Source organism: Lissotriton helveticus, chromosome 7, assembly GCF_964261635.1.
Source record: "Lissotriton helveticus chromosome 7, aLisHel1.1, whole genome shotgun sequence".
Taxonomy (NCBI): domain Eukaryota; kingdom Metazoa; phylum Chordata; class Amphibia; order Caudata; family Salamandridae; genus Lissotriton; species Lissotriton helveticus.
This window is the reverse complement of record NC_136068.1, coordinates 18057792-18069548: the sequence shown is the minus strand read 5'-3', so window position 1 is coordinate 18069548 and position 11757 is coordinate 18057792. Positions and strand designations below refer to the sequence as shown.

General features: G+C 45.7%; 1 long non-coding RNA gene across 1 annotated transcript in view; it reads left to right on the top strand.

The window, feature by feature from the left end:
• The first annotated feature begins 4405 nt into the window (after positions 1–4405).
• Positions 4406–11757, top strand: part of LOC144766577 (uncharacterized) — a 132137-nt gene continuing 124785 nt past the window's right edge. Inside the window, exon 1 of the long non-coding RNA XR_013597845.1 lies at positions 4406–4449. This is a non-coding gene — a long non-coding RNA (uncharacterized LOC144766577). The remainder of the gene's footprint in view (positions 4450–11757) is intronic.

Genomic DNA, 11757 nt, shown 5'->3' with positions numbered 1-11757 from the left:
GTGTCTCTGCGGACCGGTTTCTCCTGACGTCGACTTTAATCAGCTGATGACTCCTATCATTACTCACGAGTTGGTTTGTCCTGGCGAAAGGATTATGGCTGTGGCATTGATGCATGGACTAATTGGTCCCTGGAATTTACTGGCGGCAACACAGTCTTTCTTGGAACAGAGCTTTCTTGAAAACCCACCGAGCTGTCCTCTGATGGTGATAGAGGATCCGGTGCTGGGAGAGCACGTATGTTCTTTTCCGCTTTTAAATTGGATGGCTGAACTCTTTTCGGATGAAGACGGTGACTTCCTATTGGAGGCTGTTGCAGCTTATTTTGCATACACAGTTATGTCATAGACCTTTTTCATGTTTGATATGCTGAGTACTAGCATTTCATTGACAATTCATTGACTTATTTGTCAAGTTTTTATTATTTAGCTTGCCTATTGGCTTAAGACTCGATAAAGTACTTGGCTGTTTTATTTTTCTTTAGCATTAAATTTTCCTAGTTTTTAATGTTTTACCTTGCGGACCGTCCACATATAAAGTTGCAATCTGCTCTCATGAGATGGCACTTCTATTATCTTATTCAGTTCGTTTCCGGATCATGGGGAGGTGTCATCTAGGTCCTGGATATCTTTACACCGTGTTAAGTTAGCATGGGCTCATTACCGGTTTAAACGCCATTTTTCCTTTTTTGCAACTTCTGCACACGACACTTAGTTGTTGCTTTAGCTTTCAACCTAGTAGTTCATCGTGGTTTACATGAGAATAATATGTTATTGCTCTACTATCTGCTTTGCTTGTTAAACTATATCTGTACAGCGAGTGCTGAAGTTTCAAGAACAACACGATACAGAATTGTTATGAGGTCTGATCTCCACGACTTCATACTCATAACATAAGTGCAGCTTCTGCCAATTCTGGGCATGAGGCGGGTTTTATATTGCTTTGCCGAACACACATACACAACAGTTGATGCGGTTCACATGAAGAGAGAGCTGGTGTATGCTGATGTGATTCCTTCAAATCTAAGACACTAAAGTATGGGCACGCCCTAAACCAACACAAACAGACCTTCTTAGCAAATAATATAATATGTGTATTAGGGAGGGTGAGATATAAGCAGCCGCGGGCCGTGGAGGGAGTTACGGTGGGGCAGGGAGGCGGGGAGGGGCAGGGTGGAGCCCTCTCCACCCTGCCCCTCCGCCTCCCTGCCCCACCGTAACTCCCTCCACGGCCCGTGGCTGCTTATAAGTGTTGCTAACTCTTATTCATTTACAGCATGTTAACATACTGTCACCATTCGCTTTTTATGTACTAGTAACTATGCTGGTAATTTTGCTACTGATAATATGTGTACTTGTATTATCTAAGATACTACGCCTGAGAAGACGGCATTAGTAAATAAACATTTCAAATACACATGTGTTCTTCTTAACTCCATGTTCTGGTTTCTAAGAAATATATAACGACCGACTGTTCATGAGTTCCACGTATCCTGAGGTACTATAAGTTCATATTCTGGATTGTCTAAACATTGAGAGTTTGTGACACTGTACCTAGCTTGCTAAGGGGTTTTTGATTACTAAGGTGAGTTTTGGGGCACCCTAATTCGCCGAGGTTCCAATCCTCTGTCCACAGTTCTGTGTGAGAACAGAAACCCTGCGACAGGGGCACCCCCGACCCTTGCTGGAGCTTCATCACACTTGCGATACAACTCCAGCAATGCGCCACCTTTACGGCACAGATACATCACGCATCTGTGCTGTTTTTGCCCCATGATGCGCCGCATTGTAAATGCAGCACACCATAGGTGACGGAACAGCGGCACAGAATGACTAACACATCCCTGGTGATGCGCCAGTCATCATAAATCTATCCCTATGCTTCTTATCTTGTTAGAGATGAACCGCCATATGTATCATCAAAGTTTTTTGCATTTCCTAAATAGCGAACTTTAAGGAATAAATAGCGATTCTTTACCATTCCTAGTTTGCGATGAGCTATTTGCTAATTACAAATTACCCATTCATTTCCTTCATTTCCATAGGGCGGTTGGACTCACTTTTAGCTCGAACGGCTGAATGGATTTCCACGAAACTTGGCAAACTTGTAGGGACTGGTAGCCCGATGTGCCTTTGCTATGTCTCAAGATATATGCTCCAGTGGTTTTTACGAAAATTAACTTTGAAAAATATATATTGGGCTACATTGGCCTATATATATGTTGGAGCCCAAATGTAGCCCAATGTAGCCCAATGAAGCCCAATGAAGCCCAATGTAGCCCAATGTAGCCCAAAGATGGCCGCCAGAGACAAAAAAAACAAATGTAGCCCAAATATCAGCCAGATGTAGCCCAACTATAGCCCAGTGACAGAATGACCAATCAGCTTCGCAAACCTCCGATACGCGAAGCGGAGCGCTGTTACAGATATATATCTTTTTTTGAACGTTAATTTCTCAAAATCCACTGGAGCACATATATTGAGACCTAGCAAAGGCACATCGGGCTTCCAGTCCCTAATATTTTACCAAGTTTCGTGCAAATCCATTCAGCCGTTCGATTATTATTATTATTTTTTTTTTTGCCCCGCGGGGCCCTTTTAAAACCTCCACATCAAACCTAGGGGGTCAGCGAGGATCTACTATGCCCCCTTATGGTCATTTGCCCCTTCGCTTTGGCCTCCTCTTGTCTCTCGATCCTACCGAGAGACAAGATGGCGGCCGCTACGGACTGTTTGGAATGTTTACAGATGCCGGAGAACCAATCAGCTTCGCTTCACAAAGCTCCGTTGCGCGAAAAGTACGCGTACTGGAGCGCTGCCCGGTCCGCTGTTACAGATATATATCTTTTTTTAAACGTTAATTTCTCAAAATCCACTGTAGCACATATATTGAGACCTACAAAAGGCACATCGGGCTACCAGTCCCTACAATTTTGCCAAGTTTCGTGCAAATCCATTCAGCCGTTCGGGCTAAAAGTGAGGCCAACCGCCCTATGGAAAACTCAATGTTAAAAACACGTTTTGGGACCCCCCTTTTTTCTCGACCCCCCCTGGACGAACCCCCCCCCCCAATTTTCAGGGGCTGCTCAGAAACAAAATGTGCCATTTTCCTGAAAATTTCAGCCAATTCCGTCCACAAACGCCAAAGTTATTTGACATAGAATTTTCAAAAATCCCATAGAGAAAAAATCCTAACTATATATACCTACTGGCGACCGCCAGTAGGTAATATATATATATGTTTTTTCATACATCATTTTTTATTTATTCCGGGGTCCCCTCACATGGGCGGGAATATTCAGTGCTTATGACTTTGATGAGGATACCCCTGGAAGAGAACTAGGATTACAGGTAAGTAACTTATCCTCATCGTCACATGGCAGAGGTAAGGGTACACCATTGCCACACAGCTTAGGTAAGGGTTCACCATTAACACACAGCTGAGGTAAGGGTATGCCATCTTCACATGGCAGAGGTAAGGATAAAGCATCATAGTATTTTGGGTGCATGCAACTCTAGATTATTATTGTTACCTTAAATAATGTTACCAGAGAAGGAACAAGCTACTAGAAATACTCAAAGTGAATGGCTAAGAATTTCATCGACATTAGCCACTTGTTTATCCTCTCAAATGAGCGGTGTAAGCCCTCTAGTAAGAGAATCTGTCTAGAGGTGAATGGGAGAAAGATGTCCAGGGCTGCTGCAGCTACACTGAGGGGCCACGCCCAGTCCAGTCTAGGTGCTGCCAGAGAAGGCTCCTTACACCCAGTGGGACGTCATCTCTTCAGAACATCTGGAGTACTTGAGAAGCATCTTCCATGTTGTGTGAAATTCACGTGGATCCGTTTGAACTTGTTACTTTTGGCGCCTTTAATCAGTGTTATGGAATTTTCATTCATCTATATAGAGCTGACTGAAGTCCCAGGGGAAATGTCCTGCTCATTTCAGGACTTTTCCTCAAATTATCTCTGCTACAGGAACTGGCCGACCTTTCTGGGAAGTCCTCTTCCTACTTTATTCACGTTATTTGCATTGTGAGTTTAAGAGCATTTAATGTCTTTTATCAATGTTTTTGATTTTTTTAATAATATTTAGATCTTTTGAGTACATTATCTTTGTTTTTGTGATAATTTGTCAAATTATATACTTAACTTTGTTCGGACCATGAAGGTATTTTATTTCTTAACTGTATGACCTTCTCGGTAGCTGTTAAACTTCTACTTTTCTGTGTGTGCCCCACTATGAATGTTAAGCAAGAGATTCCTCCCAGGATCCAATGTTCACAGCTCTCTGTAAGGCTGTGTCCTCTCTCCACCACATTCTAACACCTGCAGCTTACCCTTCGTATTGACGTCCATCTATCGCAGTAGTGTCCAGTGATGATTATCTCTTGTCTCTCTTCCTTTAGGGCCGCAACTTCAGGGGATTCTCCTGAGATGGCACCCAACAACAGTAAGTACAGAAATTGAACAAAGTAAAAAAAATGGGGCCTCTTCAGATTCTGCACAGGGTGCTTCAAGAGCTCAGCTATGTTTTCAGAAAGGACAGTCCTTCTCTGCTGAAGCTTTGTCTCCTTAGGGTCTGAAACAAGAACCAAAATCTGGCCATACAAAGCTATATTTAGAGCTTGTGGTCTAACTTCAGTACAATATTAATCCTAGAATCTTCCCATTGGAGGTTAGTGTCAAAGTGTCTTCATTGTCAGTAGAACAGAAGTAAATGTGATGACATATGTATATTGCTTCAACCTTTAGAGCGGCATCAAAGCACATCATGAGATGGGTGCTACAATATAGTGTGAACAAGTGCATGGCGTGATGGATGTTGCGTTTGCAGAGTAGTAGAGCTCTATTGGTGCAGAGTTCAATGTTTGAAGACTGTTGTGTGCTCTTTTGCTGAAGCGAATAGTGAGCCATGTAATTCGAGTCTGTAACATCCCCATAGCTCAACACCCACCTTCTCAGCCAAAATCCATACATCTAAAGCTTCTCTAAGCACAGACATTCCAGCCATCACTTTTCCGTATATTGTTATTTTTATGAAACACCCTAAGAAAGAGTCATGACAGTCCCAATCCAGAAGGACAAGGTGTACTAGGAGAGATGAAACATAGACTGGTGCCTCGTGATGGTGCCTGGATAGACCTTCGTCCCCTGACCCACTCACCCCTGACTCACTCTGTTTTACACTCTCTGACCAGCATACACGTTTGCTGTTCACAAAGTGAATGTATTGCTTGATCCTCATCTACTGCAACAAAGTCTCCATGAGTTGCTAGAATCACTGTAAGCACGCACTCCAAAGTTGAGCACATCCAAAAATGAGTGCATAATTCTCAAGGAAAGAGGAGTGAGACGGCCATGCCATTATCAAATAGGCACAATCAGCCAGATAGCAAGCTTAGTTACCTGTCAGAAGATGAAACCCTATCCTTAATCCGGGTATATAAGCCTACAGAACACAGTAGAGGGGAGGAAATTAGAACAGTCCCTATTGATGCTAATAGAACATCCAGACATAAGGAAAGGAAACCCAACCGTAACAACTTACAACAAGTCCAGCTAACCACCAACTTACTTGAGTGGGACCCTAGTAGCTCAAGGAAACCTCTGAAATGCCTACTGCTCAACTGTCGGTCCGCAGTAAAACATGCTTCAGACATCGCTGCCCTTATCATTAGCCAGGAAATTGACCTAGCAATCCTGACAGAAACATGGCTCTCGGAATCCTCATCTCCATTCATGGATCTGTTAGTGTCCCCTCAATATAACATTGTGAGATTAGATAGACTAAAAAAGATAGGATGCGGTATAGCCTGCATCCGCCGATCGGATATAGAGATCAACCAAATATAATCCGACCCACTCGAATCCTGTGAATACCTAGGTCTTAATATACGATCAACAGACAATCAAAGGTGCAACCTGCATGCCCTGTACCATCCTCCAGGAAATAATGCTACTTTCATAGACCAGTTAATGGAGATCATCACGGATAACTCTAACACTCACGCTAACAACATATTCCTAGGCGATTTTAACTTACACTGGGACGACAAGAAGGACAAACAGATCAACGCTCTTAAAAACTTTTTAAATGAGCTAAACCTTACCCAAGCCTGCAAACAGCCAACACACTCAAAAGGAGCAACGTTAGACTGGATAATATCGAGAAACAAGAACATAGTAATCCACTCAGTTGTTCCGTGTGACTGATCGGATCACCATGCCATTACCTTCCTTATACCCACTTTGAAAAGGAACAAGACCATGCAGCCTATTAAACTCAAAAAGTGGACCAGGGACAATAAAGACTTGAATATTGAACGGCTAGTAGAAAGTTGTGAGAAGGATCTGAATCCGCCTAACAACTTGCAGAATGTGAATGATCTAACAGATCAGTACACTACAACAGTAACAAACATAGTCAACACTACCATGACACTAAAACTGAAAAGAGTCACAGAAAAGGACAAAAACCCTTGGTTTAATGGGGCACTGAATGATGATAGGCGGAAACTAAGACTTGCTGAAAGAAAATGGAGACAACACTCTTAATCCCCGAGCTGAAATCGCTCAGAAACGAGTACAACAAAAAGATCCTCAATTTCAAAAAGGAAAATATCAGATCAGAACTGGATAACGCCAAAAACAGGCCACGGAAACTATTTGAGATCTTAAAGCAGCAATCCACCAAATTCGGCAAATCGGGCCAAAGAAACTACTAAAACTCATCTGAGTTGTGAGGAATTCTCAACTTTCTTCACCGACAAGGCCAAAACATTGGAAAGAGAGCTCAAGATGGCAGCTGACAACCTGCCCAACCAACCAAACACACTGAATAATACTACCCTGACAATTGACCACGATAGAGCAAAAAACAAAGCGCATTGGGATACCTTCAAGCTATATGACCAGAATACTATCGCCAAAACACTGTCGGATATCAAACCGAATAACCACTATAATGAACCACTCCCCGCTAAATGTCTACAAAAAATCAACCACATCATCATCCCAATATGGACCAAAATAATAACTGCCTCGCTATCTCAAGGGATCCTTCCAGAATGCTTAAAAACAGGCCAAGTTGTCCCCATCATCAAAAAACCTACACTTGACCCAGCAGATCCTAATAACTTTCGCCCAGTTACCAATATTCCATTACTTGCCAAATTAATTGAGAAATGTGTACAAAATCAAATGAGCCATCACATCGCTAATTTCATGCTACTGGACGACTGCTAATCGGGATTCATAACAGGTCACAGCACGAAAACAGCGATCCTACATATCGTTGATGATGCGTTGCAGGCCCTAGATCATAATAAAACATGTCTACTAGTCCTTCTTGACCTGTCATCTGCATTCGACACGGTAAATCATGAAAAATTACTAGGCAGGCTTCATGACAGGATGGGAATGTCGAGAAATGTGCTGAAATGGTTTGAATCCTTCCTTCGGACTAAAACTCAATGATTTTTGGTAAGCCAGACGGTATCCCCATCTTGTCCTAATTCAATCGGAGTCCCTCAAGGATCTACACAATCTACACTATCTCCTTCACTTTTCAACCTGTATGTCGAACCTCTTACTGAAATTCTCCGAGACGCAAACATGTCCTATCACATGTACGCGGATGATATACATCAAGATCTGTCTCTGGAAGACATCAAGTTAATGAATGTGGCCTTAAAAGTGTCATTATGCTGGTTAACCAGCAATCATCTGAAGCTAAATGCACAAAAAACAGAATTCCTATTAATCTCACCACCAAAGAACCACACAGAAGTGAAGGAATGGACCAAACTGATCACAGCACTAAACTGCACCCCTACACTAGTGGATTCAGCGAAATCATTAGGAATCACGCTAGATAAGAACTAGGGGCCCGATGTAGGTCGGTCAGTAACGGCCGAAAATCGGTATTTTTGGCCGTTACCGATCGGAATAGAGACAACGGGATGTAGGAGTCCGAAATCTGGCGAAATCGGCGATTTTACCGATTCGGAAAGTCACCGAGTCGGTAAGATTCCGAATCGGAAAAAAGTAGGAATCGGAAAAAATCTCCGATTCGGTAGAATACCTAATCGGAGATTTTTCCAATTCCTACTTTTTTCCGAATCGGAATCCTACCGACTCGGTGACTTTCCGAATCGGTAAAATCACCGATTTGGTATAAATTCCGAATCGGTGAAACTCCGAATCGATGCGAAAAGCTTAAGATTGAGATGTAGGTAAGCACTGAAATACCGATTTTGCTTCAAAATCGGTATTTCAGAGTCGGAAATTACCATGGTTTGGAATCAGGTGGTAACCAGGTGCAACCTATAAAAAAGGACCCAAAATGCAGTTCTACTTGCAACATGGCAGCTTTCTATGTCATAGCAAGACGGCTACGGCTACAGCAGGAAGGAGAGAGGGAATGGCTGAGACAGGAGCAGGTCTACAGGCAGAGGGTGACCCTGTGCATGCTGACAGATCCAGAGATCCTACAGAGGTACAGGCTGGAGGCAGACACCATCAGAGACCTCATCAGGGACCTCCAACCCCTGTTGCAGCACCCCACCCCAAGGGCACACGCAATCCCTGTGCAGGTGCAGGTGCTATGCTGCCTACACCTGCTGGCGTCTGGCAGCTATCAAAGTGTAGTTGCTGTGGCAGGAGGGGTGACCCAGAGCAGCCTGTCAAGGTTCTTCCACAAGTTCCTTGATGCAATGATCCAGAGGATGGACCACTACATTTCCTTCCCTTCCACCCATGCAGAACTGGCACAGACAAAAGCTGAATCCTATCAGATGGCAAGATTCCCCCACATCATTGGCTGCATAGATGGCACACACATACCGATTTGCCCCCCTGCTGACACGGAATACGTATACCGCAATCGGAAGTCACGGCACACCATAAATGTGAAAGTGATATGCAATGCCAAGTGTGTGATCACTGACCTGGTTGCAAAGTTTCCGGGGAGTACCCACGACTCCTATATCTTCCAGAGTAGCGGAATTTATGCACGGCTGATGGCAGGGGAATTTGGCGAAGGATACCTCCTAGGTAAGACACAGTGTCAGACCCCCATAACCAAAATTGCAGTGTGAAGTACATGTATGCATGTGAGTAATGTTACCCCTTCTCCTTCTAGGCGACAGTGCATATGCCCTACGCTCGTTCATTCTCACCCCTTACCTCAACCCCTCAACACCCAGCCAAAGGAGGTACAACCGTGCCCACAAAAGCACGAGGAACGTAGTGGAAAGGACCTTTGGCATCTGGAAGAGCAGGTTCAGATGTCTGCACAAGAGCGGAGGTGCAAGGCAATATACCCCCATCACCTGCTGCAAGATTATTGCTGTCTGTGCAATGTTGCACAACCTTGCAGTCAGGAAAGGCACTGAGGTAGAGTTATCCGACTACGAGGACCCTGATGATGACAATGCTGTGCCACTACCACTACCTGCTGGAGTCTCTGCACCAACTGACGGCAGATACAGGCGTCAGGAGATCACAGACAACTATTTCTGAGTGAGTACAGATGCACAAACAGGTCAATGTATGTTTTCAGAAATTAAATTTAATAATGTTGCATCAACGTTACTGCACTGATGTGCAACAAAAGAAAAGTTAAACAAGAAGGGGTAGGAATGTCCAATGTCCGGGTTGCCTCACCCGCAGTGGCAGTCTTATTTTTTGCTGCGCTTAGCAGGCCCACTAGGATGAGCCTCACCCCCTTCTGAATGCCCTGCAGCCTCAGCTGAGCGCCTGCTGCTCCGGCGCAGCTCTGACGCAGCGCTCGCCGGGCTGCTGCGGCTGCTGCTGTCCCCAGCCTCGCCCAGGACGGGATTCACTACGGTGTTGGAGATGAGTAGTGTCTCCATGGCGGTTGTAATACGGCCCATGCCCCTAGTGACCTCGGACATGTTCTGTGTGAGGCTGGCCTCCATGTTTGCCCCACGTTGGCATAGCTGGGCAGTCGCAACTGCAAGTCGGTTGAGTGACCTGTTCTGTATTCGTGCATCCCTGCGACGACTCAGCTCATGGTCATCCAACCTGTTGCAGAGCTGGGTGATGGCAGTGGTCATTCGGCCAATAGATGTCGCTATTTCCTTGTTGCTGTCAACGAAGGTCTTGAAGCCCTGTGTCATTTCACCCATCTGCAGGTTGTGCAGGCGCAACTGGCGATGGCAGGCCAGGATGGATTTCGCCTGCATCCTCTGTATCGTAACCATGCTGGTCTCCAGCCCTGCGAAGACGCTGCCTCCCGGTGCTGGTATTGGGCTGCTGGTTGCACGTGGCCTACGTGGATTTCTGCTGCCCTGCTGTGTGTGCTCTGGTGATGCTGGTGTCACGGGGTCTTGTGCAGGAGCCTGACCCGCTGCCCCGTCCATGATGACTAATGGAGCTACTATTCTCCTCCGGGCCGGGGAAGTGGCAGGTGCAGGGTGGCTCTGTGGTGGTGTGTTCTCCGGGGAGAATAGCAATGAGGGCGACTGAGACTGAGACAGTCGGGGGGAGTGTGGAGTTGTGAGGGAATGTCCAGTGTCCTCCTCATTTGCCAGGGCACAGCTGTTGTCCTCCTCCTCCTGTGCTGCTGCACTGGGGCTTGCCACTGCCGCACTGGCTGTTGGTGCTGGAGCTGGTGCTGGAGCTGATGCTGCTCCCCCGCCTGATGGTGCCCCTAGGTATAAAGAAGCATTTGTCAAGTGGGTGCTAATGTGTTCCAGTCACTACTATTAAAGCATTGTACATCTCATTACAAACACGTTGATGCTGTATTACTGTTATTTATCTTATGCTTCTGATGTGGCATTTTTGGTAACTTTGGCAGAGTACATTTAGCAAGATGCATTGCTCATGTCTGTTGCTAGCAGTACTGGCCTGGGGTTTGGCTGTGCATTGGGTCTGTAGGGGAGGTGTCTGGTATGGTGTGTCAAGTTGCGCATTCTTCTTACCTGTAGCTGTAGCTCGGAATGAGCTATCCAGGTCCCCAATTCCCACGACACTGGCCCTCTCGATGGTGGTCGCCACTAGTTCCTCCAGCTGAGTGAGGGGTGGCGCACGGTTTGTTCCTCCTCCAGTGAGTCCAGCCTGCTTGTGCAGGTCGGCCAGTTTGCGCTTGGTCACGCCACGGATGTCATAAAACCTCTTCTTGAGGTCGTCTAGGCTCCTGTGGGTGACACCAACTGCATTCACTTTCTCCCCGATGTCGATCCACAGCCTCCTCTTGGTGCTCTCCGGAACAGTGAGGGACAGCCTTCCATATAGCTGGGTGTGCACCCTCACCACCTCCTCCACCAAAGTTTGCAGCTCCATGGTGCTGAATTTTGGATTGCGCTTACGCGCTGCCTTCTGGCTCTCTGTGCTGGTATCCATGTCTCACAGGGATCCTGCTCACAATGCTGCTCTCTCTGTGTTTGCTCAGCTCAGCCAGCTTTCCAGAAAGTTCTGATGAGTTGCACCTGCCTGGGTTGCCACTCCCTGTGGGGGAGGGTGCTTACAGCTCATTGGCTGATGTCTTCAGTGTCACTCAACCTGCTCGGCAAAACGGCATTCTCCGAATCGGTATTTTCCGATTCGGTATTTTCCGAATATGTTCGGTAAATACCGAATCGGAATGTATAATGCCTTCCTATTGGCCTTTCGGCCCATGGGGCGTATTTATATTTCCGATTCGGCGTTTACCGAATCGGTTGGTTCCGCATTTTTTTTTTTCCGATTCGGACGTGTCCGACCCGGCCTATACCGAATCGGTACTTGGCGA